General features: G+C 41.6%; 1 protein-coding gene across 4 annotated transcripts in view; it reads right to left on the bottom strand.

Moving 5' to 3' along the window:
- LRFN5 (leucine rich repeat and fibronectin type III domain containing 5) overlaps nucleotides 1-21,828 on the bottom strand; it is a 256,864-nt gene that overhangs the window by 210,170 nt on the left and 24,866 nt on the right. For 3 of the 4 annotated variants that reach the window (XM_033950717.1, XM_033950716.1, XM_033950718.1), the window contains exon 2: nucleotides 4,334-4,419. The exons of the other annotated variant lie outside the window; for it this stretch is intronic. The gene's annotated coding sequence lies outside the window, so the exon portion shown is untranslated. The remainder of the gene's footprint in view (nucleotides 1-4,333; nucleotides 4,420-21,828) is intronic. 4 annotated transcript variants of the gene reach the window in all.

Below are 21,828 nucleotides of genomic sequence, written 5' to 3'. Positions count from 1 at the left end.
TCTTTCATACAAACGTACGGGGAAAGGAGAAGCTAACAGTGAATACAGGGCCAGGTCTGCAGAGGTCAAAACAGCAGTTAGGGAGGCCAAACTACGAGTGGAAGAAAATCTAGCAAAGAACATTAAAAAAGGGGACAAATTCTTCTTCAGGTATATTAATGATAGGAAAAAGAACACCAGCGGAATAGTACGCCTTAGAACTCCGGATGGGAATTACGCAGAAGCAGACTCTGACAAAGCCAAACTACTGAATGAATACTTCTGCTCAGTCTTTACCTGCGAGGCACCTGGACAAGGACCTCAGCTGGTATCAAATTCAAGCGCGGAAGACCCATTTCAGAACTTTGAGTTCACACCGGCTGACGTTTATAGCGAACTGGCAAGGCTCAAAGTGAACAAAGCCATGGGACCAGACAAAGTGCACCCAAGAGTGCTCAGAGAGCTGTGTGGAGTCCTGGCAGAACCATTAGCCATGCTCTTCAATCTTTCCCTAAGGACGCGGAGAGTCCCACTAGACTGGAAAACAGCTAACGTCGTTCCTCTGCACAAAAAGGGTTGCAGAGCAGAGGCTGCGAATTACAGACCGGTGAGTCTCACATCGATAGTGTGTAAACTCAAGGAAACACTACTTAAACGCAAATTAGACATGATCTTGGAGGATGGGAATCTGAGGGATCCCAATCAACATGGATTCACTAGGGGTAGGTCATGTCAATCTAATCTCATCGGCTTCTTTGATTGGGTAACAACGAAGCTGGACTCCGGGGAGTCTCTGGACATAGTATACTTGGATTTTAGTAAAGCTTTTGACAGTGTCCCACACCGCAGGCTTTTAAGCAAGATGAAATCAATGGGGATAGGTGAGATGCTAACTACTTGGGTCAGGGATTGGCTGAGTGGTAGACTTCAAAGAGTGGTGGTCAATGGCACCTTCTCTGAAACATCGGAAGTGATCAGCGGAGTCCCGCAGGGCTCAGTCCTGGGTCCACTCCTTTTTAACATATTCATAGGGGACTTGACACGAGGGCTTCAGGGTAAAGTAACATTATTCGCCGATGACGCCAAAATATGCAATATAGTAAGGGAAAATGATTTGCAGGATTGTATGACGCAGGACCTGCTTACATTGGAGAACTGGTCCTCAACATGGCAGCTGGGCTTCAACGCCAAGAAATGTAAGGTCATGCACCTCGGTAGCAGGAATCCATGCAAAACCTACACCTTAAATGGAGAAACGTTGACCAGGACGATAGTTGAGCGAGACTTGGGAGTGATCATCAGTGCAGACATGAAGGTTGCAAATCAGGTGGAAAAAGCATCATCCAAGGCAAGACAAATGATGGGATGTATCAATAGAAGTTTCGTAAGCAGGAAACCTGAGGTCATATTGCCACTGTACAGAACCATGGTAAGACCTCACCTGGAGTACTGTGTGCAGTTCTGGAGGCCACATTACCGCAAAGATGTGCTTAGAGTCGAGTCGGTTCAGCGGATGGCCACTAGGAATATTTCGGGGCTCAAGGGTCTCTCGTATGAGGAGAGACTGAATAAACTGCAGCTCTACACTCTGGAGGAACGCAGGGAGAGGGGAGACATGATTGAAACGTTTAAATACATCACTGGTCGTGTCGAGGTAGAAGATGACATCTTTCTACTCAGGGGACCCTCGGCCACAAGAGGGCATCCGCTCAAACTCAGAGGAGGGAAATTTAGGGGTGACATTAGGAAGTATTTCTTCACGGAAAGAGTGATAGGGCACTGGAATAAGCTTCCGGAGCAGGTGGCCAAGGCCAACAGCGTGCTTGACTTTAAGAATAAATGGGACATCTACGTGGGATCCCTACAGAGGCCTAGCAAGACACTCAGACTTGATAGGGCGGGTCAGTAGAGTGGGCAGACTTGGTGGGCTATAGCCCTTTTCTGCCGTCACCTTTCTATGTTTCTATGAGATAAACCAGAGAAACTGATGAAAAAGTTAAGAGGATTAACCACTGTTAGGTGGACACTTGAAGATAAAAAGGAGATAATATAGTGCATATTTTCTGTGTGCACCCATGTAGTTTATGAAATACACATCTACTGTACATCAAAATGTGCCCTTGCTTCACCCAAACTATACCCTAAGGGCAACTATACCTGTTCAGATGTTCAATTCTACAAAATCCTTCTTCCTTTTTTATTCTTTATAAATGATCAGATTGATGTTACATGCCAAAGGAAAGAGGTTGTGGGAAATAGGAATAGACTGTTCATATAAACCAGGGATCTCAAAGTCCCTCCTTGAGGGCCGCAATCCAGTCGGATTTTCAGGATTTCCCCCATGAATATGCATTGAAAGCAGTGCATGCGCATAGATCTCATGCATATTCATTGGGGAAATCCTGAAAAGCCGACTGGATTGTGGCCCTCAAGGAGGGACTTTGAGACCCCTGATATAAACCAAGCCAAAATAAACCAGTTGGAAAATCCTAGTGCCTATTAATTTACATAATCCATGATCATGGGAAAGAGCTAACCGCCATTTCAAGAAATTACTAATAAGAAGGAACATCTAGGTTGAACTTACAGCAATTCTACATCCATACACATTTTAAACGTTGCCCAGCCATTCCAAAAAGGGAGTGAAATTGCTCAAGGGTTCATGACCCCTCTTATAGAAAGGGACCTTGTTAACTGACTTGCCCTCTCTTTTACTAATGCATAGCATGGGTTTTAGCAGTGGTAACTGCTCCGACGCTCATATGAACGTCGGAGCAGTTACCGCCCCTGCCGGCGCTAAAACCCACGCTATGCATTAGTAAAAGTGGGGGTTGGTTCATAGAGAGTATATGTAACATGTCTACATCTTTACACATTTACAGGGAAAAAAGTCAATCAGAAACCACACTAGGACTTAATAATAAAAATGTATTCCTTTTAATCTGGATAGCTTTAGAAACATAAAGGAATGTTCTTCTTTTCAAGCTAAAGACAAACAAACAAAAAAGTAATCTAAGAAGAAAATCCCTACCAGAGTCCAGTATGTTTATGGTAATGATTATATTTATTTTGATTTGATGAAATTGCTCCTTTGCAGTGGAGTAGCCTGCTAGTTAGTGCAGTATCCTAAGAACCTAAGAACTGGGGTCAATTTTCCCAATGCAGCTCTTTGTGACTCTAGACAAGTTACTTAACCCTTCATTGCTCTAAGAACAAAATAAGTACCTGTATATAATACGTAAACTGCTTTGACTGTAACCACAGAAAGACAGTACCATATTAACCCATATATAGGCCGCGGCCTATACATGGGTTTTACATACCCGTGTATGGGATGCGACCTAGTTATATGGGGCGGTCTATATAAAAATATTTTAATCATCCCCCCACCCCGGTACCTTTTTCGGAGCCCCCTGGACGACGAACGGCAAATCTCCAGCAGTGCAGGGCAGCCGCGATCTTTTCGGCATCTGGCCTGCCCCTGCACTGCTTGCTGAGTGACTGACGTCAGTGTTCGCGAGTCCTGTGAGAACTGATATTGGCCATTCAGCGGGCGGTGCAGGGGCAGGCCAGATGCCACAGAGATAACGGCTGCCCTGCACCGCTGGAGATTCGCTGTCCAGGGGGCTCCAAAAAAGGTACCGGGGATAGAGGGGAAGATTTTAAAAGGCAGATGAGATACCGGAAGATAAGCTGAAGCTAATACCAAGGGGAGGCTTATCTTCTAGTTTTTCAACATAGGCTGCCCTTTTCTGCGGCCTATAAATGGGTGCAGCCTATGCAGATGGGCGGCCTATATGTGGGGAAATTCTAAAGCCTTAATCAATGTCAGAAATGTTTAAAGATCAACTTTAAAACACCACATCTAAAATCCCTTAGGCTGCCTATCAACAATACCTATGATTTTAGATGTACAACCATAGTGTATGACCCCTGATGCAGGCTTGATTTGCCAAAACAGAGTCCCATATCAAGTCTTAGTTGTGCTACTTTAATAAATTGGGTGTCTACCCTTCAGCCTGATTCTGGTCGTTTGTTGTAAGACTTTCACCCTCCCCCACTACTTCATTGCTATACTTTGCTTCCTCAACAAGTTGTACAGACTTCATTTTATTTTGGAGAAACTGTTTCCCTTTAATTAAGGAATAATTATTCTACTGTGTAGTGGAAACCTTTTACTCCAGCAACTCCACTCTTAATTTCATTTTCACAGTTCCAACCCCATTTGAATAGACATCTAATTAATGTAAAAAATCAATGAAATAGCTTCCCAAATCACATCTAAAGTAATAATAAGGGTAACGGGAAAACATTTCAAATGATTCTGAGGCAAATAAGATACAAGAGTTCCTACCATCAAGGATGGTTTGCTTGAGGCCCTCCATCTTCCCTTCTTCATCTGGGTTTCTGCTCTCTTCTTCTGCTGTTCTGTGTCACAACCTGCAAGAGCCAAAACCCTGAAGTCAACTGCTTCAGCTCCCCAACACATAAGGAGTCAACAATGTTGATATCATCATGAGAGACAATGGCACTGCTTTTCTTTGCAGTAGACCAAAGAGGAGGGAAATATAGCTGAAGGTTGTGGGAAACTCCACGTCAAGGGTCAACGGTAGCTCTCTTTCTTCTTATGCGGGCCATGCAATTGAATCTCCAAGCCAGCAGCACCATCACCATCTGCCAAATGGACCGTAAAGATGTCTACCATCGGAAAGGGCGTGTATAGTCCTTGATGAAGACTATGTTGTTCAACTTGCTTTTTGCTTTTTTTACCAAACTTTTCAAACTACCCTCATATGTTATTGCTTAAAATCAATTTTGGGTAAAATATGTTTTTTATAGTATTTGAACTAGAAGTATAAATACTTTTTTTATGAAGAACTTAAAATACAAGTAAATACTACCCCCTCTCCCTTTCACTAAACCGTGATAGCGGTTATTAGTGCAGGGAGCCACGCTGAATGCTCCAAGCTGCTTCCAATGCAGTTTAGTAAAAAAAAAAAAAAAAGAATGGGGTGAGTACGTGAGAAAAAGTATTTAAAATACAAAATATTGTTTTGATGATCAACACTAAATAGGAAATCCAAGTTTTTGACAAATTTTATAACTTTATAATGTTTATGCTTTACTTTTTCAACATTTCAGAAGCCATAGTCCAAGACCCTCTTTTACTAAGGTGCGCTAATCAATTTAGCGCACGCTAAACGCTAATACGTGCATGTTAGTCTATGGACGCATTAGCGTTTAGCGTGCGCTAATTTGATTAGCACATGCTAATCGGTTAGCGCATCTTAGTAAAAGAGGGGGCAAGAGTCTATGACATTCCTTAATAATAACAGTATCACTTATGGTGAATTTGCTTCCAGCAGCAACGGTTCAATTTTTTTTTTCTTTTTGCTTTTAAGTGGTTCTGTCTTGGCAGTGAAATTAAAGAATCCTTCAAGAATAATATTGCGACAGGTGCAGGAGATGGTAATGATGCATTTAGCTTGCAAAATAATAGCTTGATCACTGAATACTGGTTCAAGCAGTCGAGGGAATTTGAGCATGGCTCCCCCAGATAGCATTCTACTGTCACCTTAAAAGATAATGTAACATTTATTGAGCTTATTTTAAGGGCTCCTTTTATCAAGCCGCACTAGCGGTTTAACGCGCATAATAGCGCGTGCTAAACCGCCGGCCGCACTAGCCGCTACCGCCTCCTCTTGAACAGGTGGTAGTTTTGGGCCAGCGCGGGGGTTAACGCGTGATGAAAAGTCACGCATATTAACCCTGCTAGCGCGGCTTGATGAAAGGAGCCCTAAGTCTAGCCATTAGTTAATTTGTTAAGAACAACTTTCAGAGCTTTAAAATTTTATACTTTTAACAGAGATTTTGACCTACAATAGTATATATTAACATACAAAGCAACAAAACAACAAAAGAACCAAAGGTCCAACTTCGTCTGCAGTGAAAAAACAGACCAGAGCAAACAAACCAAAACTGCAGACTTGTACACGGTGCAGGCAAATTTTATTTTGACAAATAAATCTTAACTAAAAACCTTTTACCAGACAGGGGACCCAACACGGTCCGTGTTTCGGACAACCTTCATCAGGGGTCCATGGTAATAAAGGTAAAAAGAAATATATCACAAAAAGAAGCCTGGAAAAATAGCGTTTGGTAGCACACTGACGAACTTGTAGTGCATTTCAGAGATTCACTGGTGTGCTACCAAACGCTATTTTTCCAGGCTTCTTTTTGTGATATATTTCTTTTTACCTTTATTACCATGGACCCCTGATGAAGGTTGTCCGAAACACGGACCGTGTTGGGTCCCCTGTCTGGTAAAAGGTTTTTAGTTAAGATTTATTTGTCAAAATAAAATTTGCCTGCACCGTGTACAAGTCTGCAGTTTTGGTTTGTTTGCTCTGATATATTAACATGCAAACATTTAATTGCAATATTTAATTGCAATGCAATATTAACAGAGATGATAAGGACATTTATTTCTGCTGCTAGTTGATGATATACCTTTGCAACTGAGTTTTCTGGATTTATCTCAGCTTTTTCACCATCATCAAAATAAAAGAAATCATCTGCTATAGTCATGGAGGCACCTTCATTTGTTTCACCTAGAAAGTCTTATTTCACCCAGTCTTTCTTGGAAGATGACATTCAGCACAACTTGAAATTAGGATGTCAGACTGATGCTGCTGCAAAAACCCAAGAGTTACTAGAATTCTCAAAAAGACGAGGGAAGCGTCTTTCAACATGATGATTAAGATACTGAACCTACTGACAAATAGTGTTGACCAAAGTGTTTTGTTATACTTTTTGAAAATACTAAATACTTGGGGGATAAGAATGCTCGTATTTAAAGTACAAATACAAGTACCAAACCAGTATAGTACAAGGGGGGTGCTGAAAAGTTCTCAAGTTTCAAGTTTTTCATCTATTTAAGCCAAGAAGAGAAGGACATAGATATGGTTCAACCAATGATCTGAAACAATGTCAAAACACAGAATTTCATTTCTGCAAATTGGCATTTAATGAAATAAGATAAAACTCTTTTCAGCTACCGTGGCAAAATAATGCTCAGAATTTAGGAAGTGGGTTGGTTGGGCTGAGAACTTTTCAGCACCCCTTCGTATTTAAAATACAAACAAAATACTTTCAATGTATTTTAATTAAGAACATAAAAATAGCCTCACTGGGTGAGACCAATGGTCCATCAAGCCCAGTAGCCTCACGGTGACCAATCCAGGTCACGAGGACTTGGCCAAAACCCAAGGAGTAGCAACATTCCATGCTACCGATCCAGGGCAAGCAGTGGCTTCCCCCCTATCTTTGTCAATAGCACTGCTTAAAATTGTCCAACTAACCCACAGCAATATATTACGCACCTTGTTCATCTATCTATCATATCAAGCTATGAACTATCTTTCCAATTGATGAGAATCTCTTCAACTTCATTTGGCATTAGGAAATCAAAATATTATTTGATAATGATAGACTTTAACTCATAACACCTAGCTTCCAGATGAGATGTTTTAATTAAAGATTTTCTTATCCGCTTTGAACCGAAAGGTAATGGCGGAATAGAAATCTGTAATGTAATGTAATATTTCTCATATCTTTAGATATCCTTGTTAATGCAGACTACTAATACACCTACACATTACGATACACAATAACATATAGATTACCTTTTCACAACCTAAGAATATAAGAATAGTTATATTGGGTCAGATTAATGGTCCATCTAGTCCAGTATCCTGTTTCCAATATGGCCAATTCAGGTCACAAGTACTGGCAGAAACCCAAATATACTTCTCCCTCCGAATCCGCAGTTTCAGTATCCGCAGATTCGGTTATTCGTGATTTTTTTTTAATACAAACAATCTATCTTCATTTTTTGCCTATTTTTAAGCCGTCCAAACCTCCCCGGAACCTTACCTGGTGGTCCAGCGGTGAAGCGGGGCAGGAACGATCGTCCTATGCTCCTGCCCCGTGCAGAGCCATCATCAGAATGGCTGCCGGGAGATCCCGTTGTACTACAACGGGAACTCCCAGCAGCCATTCTGATGAAAGCTCTGCACGGGGCAGAAGCATAGGAAGATCGCTCCTGCCCCGCTTCACCACTAGACCACCAGGTAAGGTTCCGTGGATGAAGGAGGGAGGCGGGGTGGGTCAGAGCCGGCCGAGAAGTTATTCGTGATTTTTCAAACTTCACAGTCCGGCTCTGCACCTAATCCCCGCGAATACCGAGGGAGAAGTATAGTAGCAACATTCCATGATACCGATCCCAGGGCAAGCAGTGGTTTCCCCATGTCTGTCTCAATAGGTGGATAAGCAGTGTGGATGTACCCCCTTTGAGTGTAGGGAGATTATTTGGGTATCGTAAAACTATGTTAGCAGTGCAGGGGGTAATTTATTGGAATATATTACTCTTGGATTTAAGGCAAGCCTCAAGTATGTTAGTTTAAGAAGGAGTTAAAAACTGTTTTGTTGGCATGAAGTTTTGCAACATGAGCAGGTGCATTTTGTCATTTTAGCTCAGTACTTGTCAGAAGATTTAATATTCATAATTTCCTAGGTAGTTCTGTGAGTTAATTTTCGGTTTTATATACTGTTTAATGATTTTGGTGTGTTTTCCTAGTGAGAGAGCATGTTGCTATTGGCTCTAGTGAATTGTATTTTAATGTTTATTGTTTTAATGTATTAATTGGTTTTATTGTATGTAATATGTTTCTTGTGATTTTATTACGTGTGTCATGATGTAATATACATAGAATTGTCAGATATGTGGACTACAAATTTTTAAATAAATAAATAGCAGACTATGGACTTTTCCCACAGCATGGTGAAAAAAAAAAAGACCCGCATGGTTAGATCACTTTCTCTAGAGCAATGGTTCCCAACCCTGTCCTGGAGGACCACCAGGCCAGTTGGGTTTTGGGGATAGCCCTAATGAATATGCATGGAGGAGAGTTGCATGCCTGTCACCTCCATTATATGCAAATCTCTCTCATGCATATTCATTAGGGCTATCCCAAAAACCCGACTAGCCTGGTGGTCCTCCAGGACAGGGTTGGAAACTGTTGCTCTAGAGCAGGGCTGCCCAAGTCCACTCCTCGAGATCTACTGCCAGGCCAGGTTTCTTGGTATGCAAATCTCTCTCATGCATGTTCATTGTGGATATCCTGAAAACCTGGCCTGGCAGTAGATCTCGAGGACCGGACTTGGGCAGCCCTGCTCTAGAGTGTTCTATCTTATGTCTGTCTCTGAAAGCTACTTAATGACATATTCATAGTTGATGTGATTTAATTAATTTATCTTGCTACTGGTCTTCCAACGCTTCTTTTGCTTTCAACCTCGCCAAGCATAATATTCTAAACCAGTGGTTCTTAAACCTGTCCTGGGGGCCCCCAGCTAGTTGGGTTTTCAAGATATTCCTAATGAATATGCATGAGACAGATTTGCATATAATAGAGGTGGCAGTATGTGTGAGACATGATGGGACCAATTAAACACTTCAAAGCTGTAAATGCATAGAAGCAGGTCCTTTTCAAGAGAAAAAAGGCTCTGTTATGACAGATCATAGGATGAGGGTGAAAGTGCTGATTAGAGAATAACACTGGCATTCACAAACTCCTCATGTTCAACCTCTTTTAAACTCAATAAAATATAACACATTTACTTAGTGGCAAAACATGGGCTGCAACTTTTTTCCAATTCTCAAAATAACAGCAACAATTAAGTTACAGCATTAAAACATTACAGTAAATCTCAGCGTAGCTTAAAAGTCCCATAACAACTGGAGCAATTTGGTGTCAAACTATCCCCATTTACTACAATTCCCCAACAGTCACCAATTTTCCATTTCCGGCAAGACCCGTGGTGTCGCAGGGTCCAAAGCAGTTTTGCATACTACTGGATCAATAACAAGTTAACACATCTTCTGAGACATACTGAGGCATACTGAGACAATAAATTCACCATCCAACTGCATAACTGTGACCAACCCACCACCCCAACCTAAGAAATTCCAACAATCCCTATCCAAGAAGGGAGAGTAAGGGTAGGAAAGTAACTTTCTTTCTACATATACCACCTTCACCCTTCCACACTCTCTCCCTCCACAAAAGTGCCTCAAACCCGCCAAAATTATTTGCACCACTTCCACCAATCACCATCCACCTCTCCTAGCCAATTTCTTCCCACGTCGCTTCCCATCTCCTCCAATCCACTTACCAGCTCACTCTTTCTCACCACTAATTTCCGTACACCCTCCACCCATAGCCCCAAGAATCATAATCATGACACACATATCTCCTACTTCACAAATCCCCCCTCCCCAAACATTTGGATAGCCTCAGCCACTGTTATATGCTTACAGTATTAAAATGTAAACTACTCTAAACACTGGCATTCACAAATCTTTGTGTTCCACCTCTTCCAAACTCAATAAAATGCAACAGACTTACTTGGTGGCAAAACATGGGCTACAGCTTTATTCCAATTCTCAAAATAATAACAATTAAGCTAGAGTATTAAAAACACTACAGTAAATCTCAGTGTAGCTTAACAGTCCCATAACACCGGGAGCTATTTGGTGTTGGACTAGCCCCATTTACTACAATTCCTCAACATCCACCATTCCCCATTTCTGGCAAGACCCTCGGTGTCAAAGGGACCTACCTCCACCCCAACACTTGTATTTTTCTGCCACCTGTGGTGACAGCCTAACTAGTCACCGCACCCTTCAAAAATCCACTATAATATGCCTCAAGCAAATCCTGCACAGTATACAAGAAAATGTTAAGGCCAATATCGGACAAATGGACACCATCAAAATGATACAGCCCTGGGCAATCTATAAAAATCAAACTGTGGCAGAACACCAAACCACCCAGTGAAGTGGAGACCTCAGTGAATCGGGAGACCTCAGTATTCACCCATTTATGGAGATGTTCAATAGCTTCCACTTTATGAGCATCCCTCCAAACTAACCGGGGAATGATTTGAGATTAAAGCAAGCACATGCCAGGAAAATATCATGCTACTGGCAATGAATCTCACTTCATTTGCTGGATTAAATCCACATCCTTGATGCTACACAGGACATCTCCCCCCCCCCCCCCCTCTCCCACACACACACACTTGCAGAACAATAAGTTGAAGTGAAGAAAAACGTCCCATCAGGAGAAGAGTAGGAAGAGGCTGCTCCCACAGCATGCCTCTCAAGCCCAACCAGTGAATGTGCATACTCCATACTGAACCAGGCCAAGATTCACTCCCCAGCAGGATTCCTTTGCTCATTTCTGAGCCCAAAAGATAAAGGAATGCCCACATAACCAGATACAAGGCATCTGTGGAAAAAAAACTGAATCACCAAGAAAGTTCATCACAATGAAATACATCCACAGGTTCCACATAGAATCAATAGCACTCAGAACGCCAGCTCTTAATTCTGTATAATAATGAAGATGAAGCTCCTCAACCCTGCCCCCATATGAATGAATGTGTTCCAAAATGCACCAGATCACATCCAATTGACACCAGACACATTTTCAAAACAGCAGCAAAATGAAAATTTGTCAATGGTGTATCATTAGCATGAATAAGCCAATAAAATGCTCAAGGTGGTCTGACCTCCCAAGGAAAGCACTTGAAGACAGACCCATACTCCCTTCCCCAGTTGATTTGTCTTACCCCTCCATTACTAAAGTGTAGCGTGGGTTTTAGTGCCGGCAGCGGCAGTAACTGCTCAGATGCTCATAGAATTCCTATAAGTGTCGGAGCAATTACCACCGCTGCCGATTCTAAAAGCTGCATTACGCATTATAAAAGAGGGAGTTAGAATGCTGAATGTGCAAGCGCAACAAATGCACCTAAAGGAAAACATCAGAAAGAAGCATACCAGTCGCTCCCACTGAAGACTTGGTGGGTGCCACAAGTTCACCCCTTGCAAAGCAGCAAAGAAAGCAACCGCATAAACCACCAAAAATAAAAGTACCTCTAACTCACCATCAAAAACCTATGCAAATATTTAGTCACTTTCTCAGCTCTATTTCTCCTCTTCATCTTTGAGTCTCACAATGCCACTTTTGCACTTTCTTCCTATCACTAATAAAACTTTAAAAATGTCTTGTCCTTCCATTTTACCATGTTGGCTATTTTTTTTCCATTTGCATCTTTGCTTTCCTGACTACTCAACCAGTCTCTCTTAACTTTTCCAGATATTCTTACCTGTCTTCCTCTTTCTGCAAGCTACTCCTTTTGAGAACCAAAGTGACCTTCTTTTCCTCTTACTTTTACTTACTTTCAATAAAAAATGGCTGTTGCTCTTAAATAGCTCCTTTCAGTTTTGCCATTGATTTCCTACTTCTTCCAGATGATCCTATCCAGATAACAATTCCTTGTTGTAATCTCCCATCCAAACATTTTTAAATCTAGAACCTTTTTGAATGAGCCCTCTCTACACCTGTCTTAATATTAAACCACAGATTACATACACGGATCAATTTATAGATTGTCCAAGCCACATTTAAATGTATACCAACTCGACAACAGGGGTTTTTTTGAGGATAGTTTGTAAATACTTATGTTCAACAATCTTATTTTAGCGCATGCTTTAGTTTATTAGTCTGTTTTTATTGAACATATAAATCACTACCTGATTCAACAAATAGCACTCATCCCTATAATTCATAATGAGGTAGAAGTATCATAAATATGCATAATTCCACCCCTTTCAAGGTCAGCGCATGCCCTATTTAGAGGACCCCTCTGCGGCGCACGCTTTGCTATCACAACACTTCTGCCTTTTTTTATTAGAAAGGATAGAGATCTTGTCTCTTTTAAAAAACTTTTAAAAACTTTCTTATTCAATGATGCTTTTATCGATTAATTAATTTCTTTTTTTCCCCTCCCTTTGTTTTTTTTCCCTAATATATGTTTTTTTCTCCATTAAGAGAAAAATTTGTAACTTTTCCCCCCTTTCCCTCTTTTCATGTTTGTTTTTAACATTATGTATAGAGATCTTTTTTGTTTTATGTAATTATTTAACAAATATTTATTTTGCTGTTATTAATGTAGTACTAATATGATTGTATGTTCTCTTATAATTTGTTTTTTTAATTGTACATCGCTTAGAATGTATTAAATAGGCGATTCATCAAAAATAAAGTGAACTTGAACTTGAACTTGAACTACAGTTCTTCTTTTTCCCTAGATTAGGGTATTTGAGGCTTTCTGTCCTTTCTGTGTAGGGGTACAACATTGGTGCGCTGTTGCTAGCAGACTCTCTCTTCCTGAAACCAACCTACTATTCTAACTAAAACCAAATCAATAAGGGAAAACCCTATCCTACATCTAGAAACCCCACAGATACCTAAAATATTCTAAGCTATGAAAAGAACAGATAATTGGAATCCCCTTTACTATTTCCCTCCCACAAATACCTATAATCAATACAATAATCATTTATGAAGCAGCACATTTGTAATCACTATTTACACAAAATGATAAACTCTCCAGATAAATCACATATGTTCTTTAGCCAGAAATCCTTACACCAGCAGCTGACACAAAAATAATTAATTTTCAGGCAAATCCCAAAACTTCACTTCAGCCAAAAATCCTTTTACCAGCAACTGACACAGAATAAATAATTTCTCAGGCAAATCCCAAAACTTTTTACCAGAATTTAACCTTAAACCACCTTCATTACCAGTATCAATCAACTAAATCCCAAACTTCATCAAGAATCTCATATTTACCTCATCACCAGAAGCAGACAAAAAACCTGTATCCCGAACAAAGGCACCCTCCCAACTGTCAAATCTGATAGTTAGAGAATGTTTATACAGCTGATGCTGATCTCTGCACAAGGATAGCAAACCTGTGCAGGAAATTAGCAACATAATACCAAAACTGCACCAATACAAAAGATACACAAACCAAACCTCTCAAAATAGGGGAAAAAAAAACACAGTTCTTACATTCCAGATCCTCTCTGCTTCAAAAACCCTTCAAAATCTTCTTTAAACCCTGTTTTTCTCACTCAGGCAACTTTTAAACTTTTAATCCTGGTTACACTTAGAATATTCTTACACCCCTCACCGATCTAGTGGCCACCTAGAAGGACCCCCCCCCCCCCATTTTACTGCAGTGCTGCGACTGCCTCCCCCCCTGACTCCAAAAGAACAGACCACCCCCAGAGAAAGCCAAAAATTCCCACCCCACATGAAAGCAAACAATGGGAGGGATGGTAGGGCAACTTAAAACTGAAATACTTCCTCCAATTATCCCTCCATCTCCTACCCTCCCGTTATCCCACTAAAACATCACCTCACAGTCTTCCACACAACACTCGCCCAAATTAGCCAATCAGTTTCACTTCCCTACACCCAATCCCTGACAGCTTTCCTTCCATAAGAAACCCAACACCATTCCCCAATCACAAACCTCCACTGCTCACTCACTCCTTCATCCAATCAATCACCCTTTTCCCTTCAAATAATTTTTGTCATACAGTGGCTTAGTCAAGTCAATGTTATCAGCCCACTGATTAATTCAGTGGGCTTCCCATATACTGCTTTCAAGGCATTGCCCCCTTTTCCCATTTGTGTAAGCTTGAAATCTTTTGGTGGCCCTCAGAGCTTTCTTGAAAATTGCTGGAGACCACTTAACTAAAGTGAGGAAACTGAAAATCTAGTAGCTACAAATTGAGTTCCTTTGCTTTATAATAAATACAACTTCATAGAAATGTCAATGGACAACTTTAGATGATAAGACATTAGACAGGTGCTTAGGAATGCCCTCAAAAACAGTGAGTAATATGTTTTATCTCCATTATTTTCTCTCCTAATTTAACAATGTTCAGCAGCAAAACAAACCCGTTAATGAATTGCACTAAAAATATGTATGTGTGTAGCATCACTCAGATGATTTATAAGATAACTATAATGCCTTGGCTCTTCACTTCCTTCACATTATAGTCCTTCACCTTGTTGAACATTTAAACATAAATCAAGAGACTATTATTGAGCTAATTTTTTGTATATTCAGCTTGGCAACCATTCTCACTTTCAAAAAGCATTTTCAGGTTTTAGATAATGTGTCACTAGCCAGGAATTTATTATTGATTTTTTTTTTTTCTTGGCTGGATGTTTCAATGTGCCAGATGCATTTCAGTTTTACTTGCGCCTAGATTTTTTTTGCTCCTAGTGGACTTATGTTCAGCTACTGCAGGAAAACTCTGTATATTAGCAAATCCCAAGAAAAACATACGATATGATAATAACATATCATCCTTTGGCTTAAAGGTTTGCAACCTCAGTAAAGTGTGCCAAACAAATTTCCAGGTCCATTACTGCATTTTTGCAATGGGCAATTTGTATACTAACCAGAGTTTGGAAATGCTTGTGGTTGCTCTATCATAGATTCATAGAAGATCAGTACCCTAATGGTTATATCAGTAGGCTGAAAACTAGAGAAATCAGTCCTTAAATCTGAGTTTCTCCACTGATGATATTTCTGATCTTGGGCATGTCCATACAACTCTCTATCACCTCAGGAGCTAACTTAGGAGCATGTTGATTAAAGTGCAGTAAAGTTTTGCAATTTCAACTAACACTGTCATTCGCACTATTTTATCATAACTCCCATCAAACAATGATGACACCAGTCACTTAGTGGCAAAAAATTGGGCCACAGCTTTATTAATCTTTTCCAATACTTCCATAAATCCATCTGTGATGACATAACAGGAAAAACCAGTGTAGCATAGCAATCATAATCCCTGGAGCTATTCGATGATGAAATAGATCCCCTCACAAAAATGTCCCACAATCCCAATTCCCCATCCCAGCAAGGCTCACGGTGCCGAAGAGTACTGCCAACACCCATGTTGGTGTCACACATGAGCAGCTCTAAAAACAGATCCCTTATTATTTCCTTAGCTACACTGATCCAAAACTTTTCCCCTAAACATCACATTTCTACCAATAAAACTGCGACAACCCAAAACCACCCACCTCAAAATTAACCAAAACCCACCCCACCCAAATGCCCCTTAGAAAAAGAAAGGGGGGGGGATGGGCGGGAAACAACTTTCTCCACAGCACCTTCACCCTTCCAACCTCCCACCCAAACCAAAATACTGCGATCCTAGCAAAGCGCCCCTATATCCCCAATCCTCACACAAACCTTCCACCAATCCCATCTCTCATCTTATTACGAAGGACAGAGTGTAGCAGGAAATGAGGTTTTCCATTTGTTTCTAATTTTTCATTACAAAAATCCCAATATACCTCACTATAGGAGGCTTTAGAGACCTTAATGCTGGTTAGCAGTATGAGAGATCTGCTGTCTGAGAAACAAGCCAAACCCCAGTAAACCCCGCAAGTGAAATCACTTTCTCTTGCAAATGCTAACCGTAAAAGATTACTATCATGGCCAGAGGTAAATTGGACAACAGAGAAAGTTTTAGCAGCATCCCACAGAGCCAAAAGCTATAAACAAGACCCTCCATCACCACAGACAAGGACAGCTGACAGGAAAACAGCACCTGAAATATTTCTTACCATGACTTTGAAGGAGTTGCAATCTATAAAGGCACTAGTGGCAATCATGGTGCAACTAAAGAAATGAAAATGGATGTGGTCTTCCTTACAGCACAGTCCATTTTCAGGAAAATTTAGAAAAAAAATAAAAAAAAGGAAAAGTCCCCATCACACCTCTTCAAATGATTGCCTGCAGTGAGCAGCATCTCTAACCTGCTGCTTGTACTGGCCTCAGCTCTCCCTCTGACATCACTTCCTGGTTCCACGATAAAGAAGTGATGTCAGAGGGAGAGCTAAGGCCAGCATGAGCAGCAGGTTAGAGATGCTGCCCACTGCCAGTGATCATTTGAAGAGGAAGGTGGGTAGGTAGAGAGGAGATGCACGAGCATCCCCGCCAAGATGGCACCCGGGGTTGTCTGCAACTCTGCTCCCCATTCGCTACTCCATAGACCAGAGGAAAGGTAGGCAGATGTAAATATAAAGTTAGGTTGTGATAAGGAAAAAAAACACGTGGAGGGGCATAATAAAAAAAAAGTCTAAGTCCCCTTTTGGTCTAAGGCTTTAAACGTTGAAAGTAGAAGCAGGGAAAATGTCCATTATAAAAAATAACATCCAAAAGGAGGTTTTTTTTTATAATGGCCTGTTTAAACGCCCAGACCACCACTTCGTCTACACTAACACCATATAATTAACCTAAAAAAAGCCTAACTCCCAAACGCCCACAACAAGAGCTTTTAGGCAAAAGAGGAGCCAGTCCTTCGCCTAAAAGCTGAATTCTGTAACCGGTGTCTGTCAAAAACAACACCGATTACAAAATCCCCTCCCCCTACAATGATCCAGGCAGGAGGGAGCCCAAGCCCTCCTGCCCCGCGGCACCACCGAACCCCCCAACATGATCAGGACAGGAGGGAGCCCAAGCCCTGCTACCCTGGTGAACTGCGACCCCCCTCCCCAACGACATCGGGGCAGGAGGGAGCCCAAGCCTTCATGCACAGCGGCACCCTCACCCCCCACCGGCCGATTCCGATGGGGCCAGGAGGGAGCCCAAGCCCTCCTGGTCCGGCGGCACCGCGACCCCCACCTGCCCGACATGATCGGGGCCCCCATCCCTCCTGGCCCGGCGATCCCCAACCTCCCTCCCCCCGCTGATTCCGATGGGGCGAGGAGGGAGCCAAGCCCTCCTGGCCCGGTGATACCTCCTACCCTCCACCCCCACTAAAATACAACCCCCCCGCCAACCCCACGACCCCCCAACCCCATCAACCCCGCCAACCCCACAACCCCCCCACCTTTAAATCGTTTGTTGGACGGACGGGTGCCAAGCACATCTGTCCGACAGGCCAGCCTTCCATTGAAAGGCTGGCTTTTAGGGCCTGATTGGCCCAGGCAGCTCAAATTCCTCCCACAGGCGGGGCCTGAGACGCCTGGGCCAACCGGAATAGCCCAGTAGGCTTAGGCCCCTCCTGTGGGCGGGGCCTTAGGCATATGGGCCGGGTTGGGTCATCCAAGTACCCATTTAGGCCACTTTTTAGATGTTTGTTTTTTTTGATTATGAGCCCCATAGATTTTCATTTCCACACTACGGAGGAAATTCCACACTGCAGAGGAAATTCTTTAAATGGTGCCAAAACATGTGTGCTAAATAATTTGGTGCTATGCACTAGTGAATAAAGAGTGTACATTTTAAATAGAATAGTGCTTAGGTGTGGATCCCATAGCTAACTTCTGGGTGCTGGACTTGCCTGAAAACAGGTGAAAATGTCAGTGCCAAAGTTAGGCACATTTAGGCCAAATTCTGTAATTCTACATGCAACATTTTGGAACACCCATGACATGCTCCTGGCTAGGCCCCCTTTTCAAATATACATTCTAAGAGTTAGGCACCGAATCCTATAGAATAGTGCACATCAAGTTGCACACACAAATTTTAAATGAAGCTAATTAACTGCAGTAATTGGTTGTTAACGCCAAATTATTGCTAATTAAAGGCTCATTAAAAAATTTAATTGCATGTGCAACTTGTGTGTGCACCTAAATTTCAGCATGCACCTTGAGGCATCATATATTTATTTATTTAAAATTTTTATATTTTACTCTATCAACATTTCTAGGCAGATTCCAGCAAACATACATCATTTTATAACAAACATATACATTAAAACAGCAATTACTTAAACTTCAAAACACTTTAAAAAACTATTTAGAAAATCAGCATTGATATACCTCCCTAAATAAAAACATTTTCAACAGAATTTTGAAACTGTCAACATCACCAAGCCCTCACAGTTGCTCAGGTAATTGGCTCCACGCACGTAGAATATAGATTTCCTATATTCCTCATGGTGAATTTCATGAGCAGATAAGACCACCAGGGTATTACTGTTCAAGGAATGTAAGTTCCGTGTTAGTCAATACACTTCTCCCTCGTCATTCACGGGGGATACGGGCAGAGCCGGACCGTGAATGGCGAAAAACCGCAATTATCTGGCTCTGACCCATCCCCACCTTCCTGCTGCCTTCCCGGCCTTACCTGGTGGTCTAGAGGGCTTTCGGGGCAGGAGCGATCTTCCTACGCTCCTGCCCCGTACAGATCGTCATGAGGAAATAGCTGTAGGGAGTTCTCGACGTAGTCTCGAGAGACTACAGGAACTCACAGCCATTTCCTCATGGCGATCTGCATGGGGTAGGAGCTTAGGAAGATCGCTCCTGCCCCGAAAGCCCTCTAGACCACCAGGTAAGGCCAGGAAGGTGGCAGGGAGGAAAAAAATTTGGGATATTTTAAAATTAAGACTGCTTTTTTTTTTCTCCCTCCCCAGAAAAAATTGTGATTATATGAAACCGCAAATGGAGAAACCGCGAATGGGGAGGGGGAAGTGTAAATACGAAGGGAGTTTAACTAAACTGGAGATTTCCTGCCAGCCAATGTTTTAAAAACAAGTAGCAACAATTTATAACAAATGTGATACTCAATTGGCAACCAGTGCAATTCTTTAAGAACTGGAATGATGTGTTCAAATCTAGAAGTTCCTTGCCACAGAGTTTTGATCAACCTGTAAAGATCTCAAATATTTCTTAGGAACACCCATTAGCAAGGAATTACAATAGTCAAAATGTGGAAAAATCAGACTTTGAATGACCAATAGAAAATCAGAACTGGTTGACGCTGACTTCAGAGGGCATAAAAGCCTCAGCTTAAAGACTTTTTTTCACAATATAAGAAACATGCTCTTTCATCTTCAAAGAAGTATCCACGTTTTAAGTGTTCTTACAAATGAAATTGTCACTTCCTTAAATATTACCAGTGCTGGAAAATCATGAATAACATGATTCAAAAACAAAATGATTTTCGTCTTCTCCACATTCAATCTGAAATGATTATCATACAGCCAATTACTGATCTTATCTAAAGAGAAATTCAAGAAATCTTGCATTTCAGTATGGTTTGACAAAATCTTAAATACAAACTGAATATTGTCAGCATAAAGACGCTATTCAACTCCCAAGAATTTCAACACTGTGCAAAGCGGCATGAGAAAATGCTACAGAAAGAGATGAACCCTAAAGAACAACAAAGAAAAATGGAGAGACACAATGATCCACAGTGAAAACAATCCTCTGATAAAAACAAAAACTGTGGATACAGATGTTCTGGACATAATTTATTATATACTGACATATAAAAACATGAAAATTCAATGAAAAAGTACAATGATAAAAAATACAGTGGTGGGGGCGGGGCGCTAGAGAGCCCGAACAAGATGGAGGCTTAGATCCCGAGCTCCCGCTAGCGATCCCGATACACAGCACATATCACTAACTCTACCTGCTCATACTCTGCTCCTTTTGCAACGAAACGATGCCTCAACCTAAGCAGGGCAAAATTGAGGCTGCTTTCGCCGGCACTTCGGGTGCAAAAAGACCGAAACAAGACCCACCGACGCCTACGAAGGGGGAAGCGGCCCGACCACGTGGCGATCCTGACTTGACCATTTCGGAGTAATTACAGTTAATTTCTAACATGATGTCAGAAAGCAAAGATGATATAAAAGACATCAAACATAAAATTATGGCAAATAATACAACTACATCACTATTTTATAACTAAACTCAATGAGAGACACCGAGAGGCCCAATTTAGATATCATAAGCAAGTACTTATGAAGGCGACCTGCCATAATTTCCATTCCTAAATTCCAGGTCCATTGAGTACTTAATCGAGAGTAATCAAAAGCAGGAAGTGACTCTTGGAGAAACTTACGATGGTATCGCAAAGGAATGTCCTGCTGCGCGTCCCAACAAAACGCCTCCTTAAGTTGTTCTAATCATTCGGCCGTTAAAACAGTAGCAAGCAGTATCCTAACATAATGTCAAAGTTGCCAATACACAAAATCATCCCAAAGGGCAAGCTTAAACTCTGACCTTATCTCTGAAAAAGGTCGTATCTGCCCATCATCCTGCAAAACCTGATGAATATATACTAACCTCCCCTGTACACATCATTTATGTGGTTAACTTTTAACTGGTTAAGTGCCAAATATCTTATTCAACTGGTTAAGTGCTGACTCTGCCACCAGAATACTCCGAAAGTAGCTGATTTTGGCTTGGGTGCTAGCTAGACATTTTCAGCACCATTAGCTGGTTAAGTGCCACTGAAAATGCCCAGTTGTCCCAAAAAGGCAATTTAAATAGCTCCTGGACTTTTAACTCATTTTGGATATCAGGCCTAGCATCCTGCGACCAGCTTGGAGTAATAGTTAGTGCAGTGGACTTAGAGCCAGGGGAACCAGGTTTGATTCCCTCTCTAACATTATTTAGGTAGGACCTAGAGCTTGAAGAAGAGCACAGAACTCTAAAGCAGTGGTTCCCAACCCGTCCTGGAGGACCACCAGGCCAGTCGGGTTTTCAGGCTAGCCCTAACGAACATGCATGGATCAGATTTGCATGCCTGGCACCTCCATTATATGCAGATCTCTCTCATGCATATTCATTAGGGCTATCCTGAAAACCCGACTGGCCTGGTGGTCCTCCAGGACAGGGTTGGGAACCACTGCTCTAGAGGGTTTGTACTTGGTCTGAAAAGAGGCCAAATAATCCAGTACAATATCACATAATGCTTTGAAAATGAAAAGATTTTAAAACACAGTCTGTAAGGGGGGACATTATCAATGTGAGCTCCTGTTAAGTTGGGTTATTTTACCACATATCAGGTTATTTTCTTACAAGTTCTCATTATATAAAAATGAGGCTGTGTGGTAAAGTAGCCTGACTTGTGGAAAAATAACCTAACTTAACAGTAGTC

Source organism: Geotrypetes seraphini, chromosome 7, assembly GCF_902459505.1.
Source record: "Geotrypetes seraphini chromosome 7, aGeoSer1.1, whole genome shotgun sequence".
Lineage (NCBI taxonomy): Eukaryota > Metazoa > Chordata > Amphibia > Gymnophiona > Dermophiidae > Geotrypetes > Geotrypetes seraphini.
The sequence above is the reverse complement of the archived record's forward strand: the minus strand, read 5'-3'. Positions and strand labels throughout refer to the sequence as shown.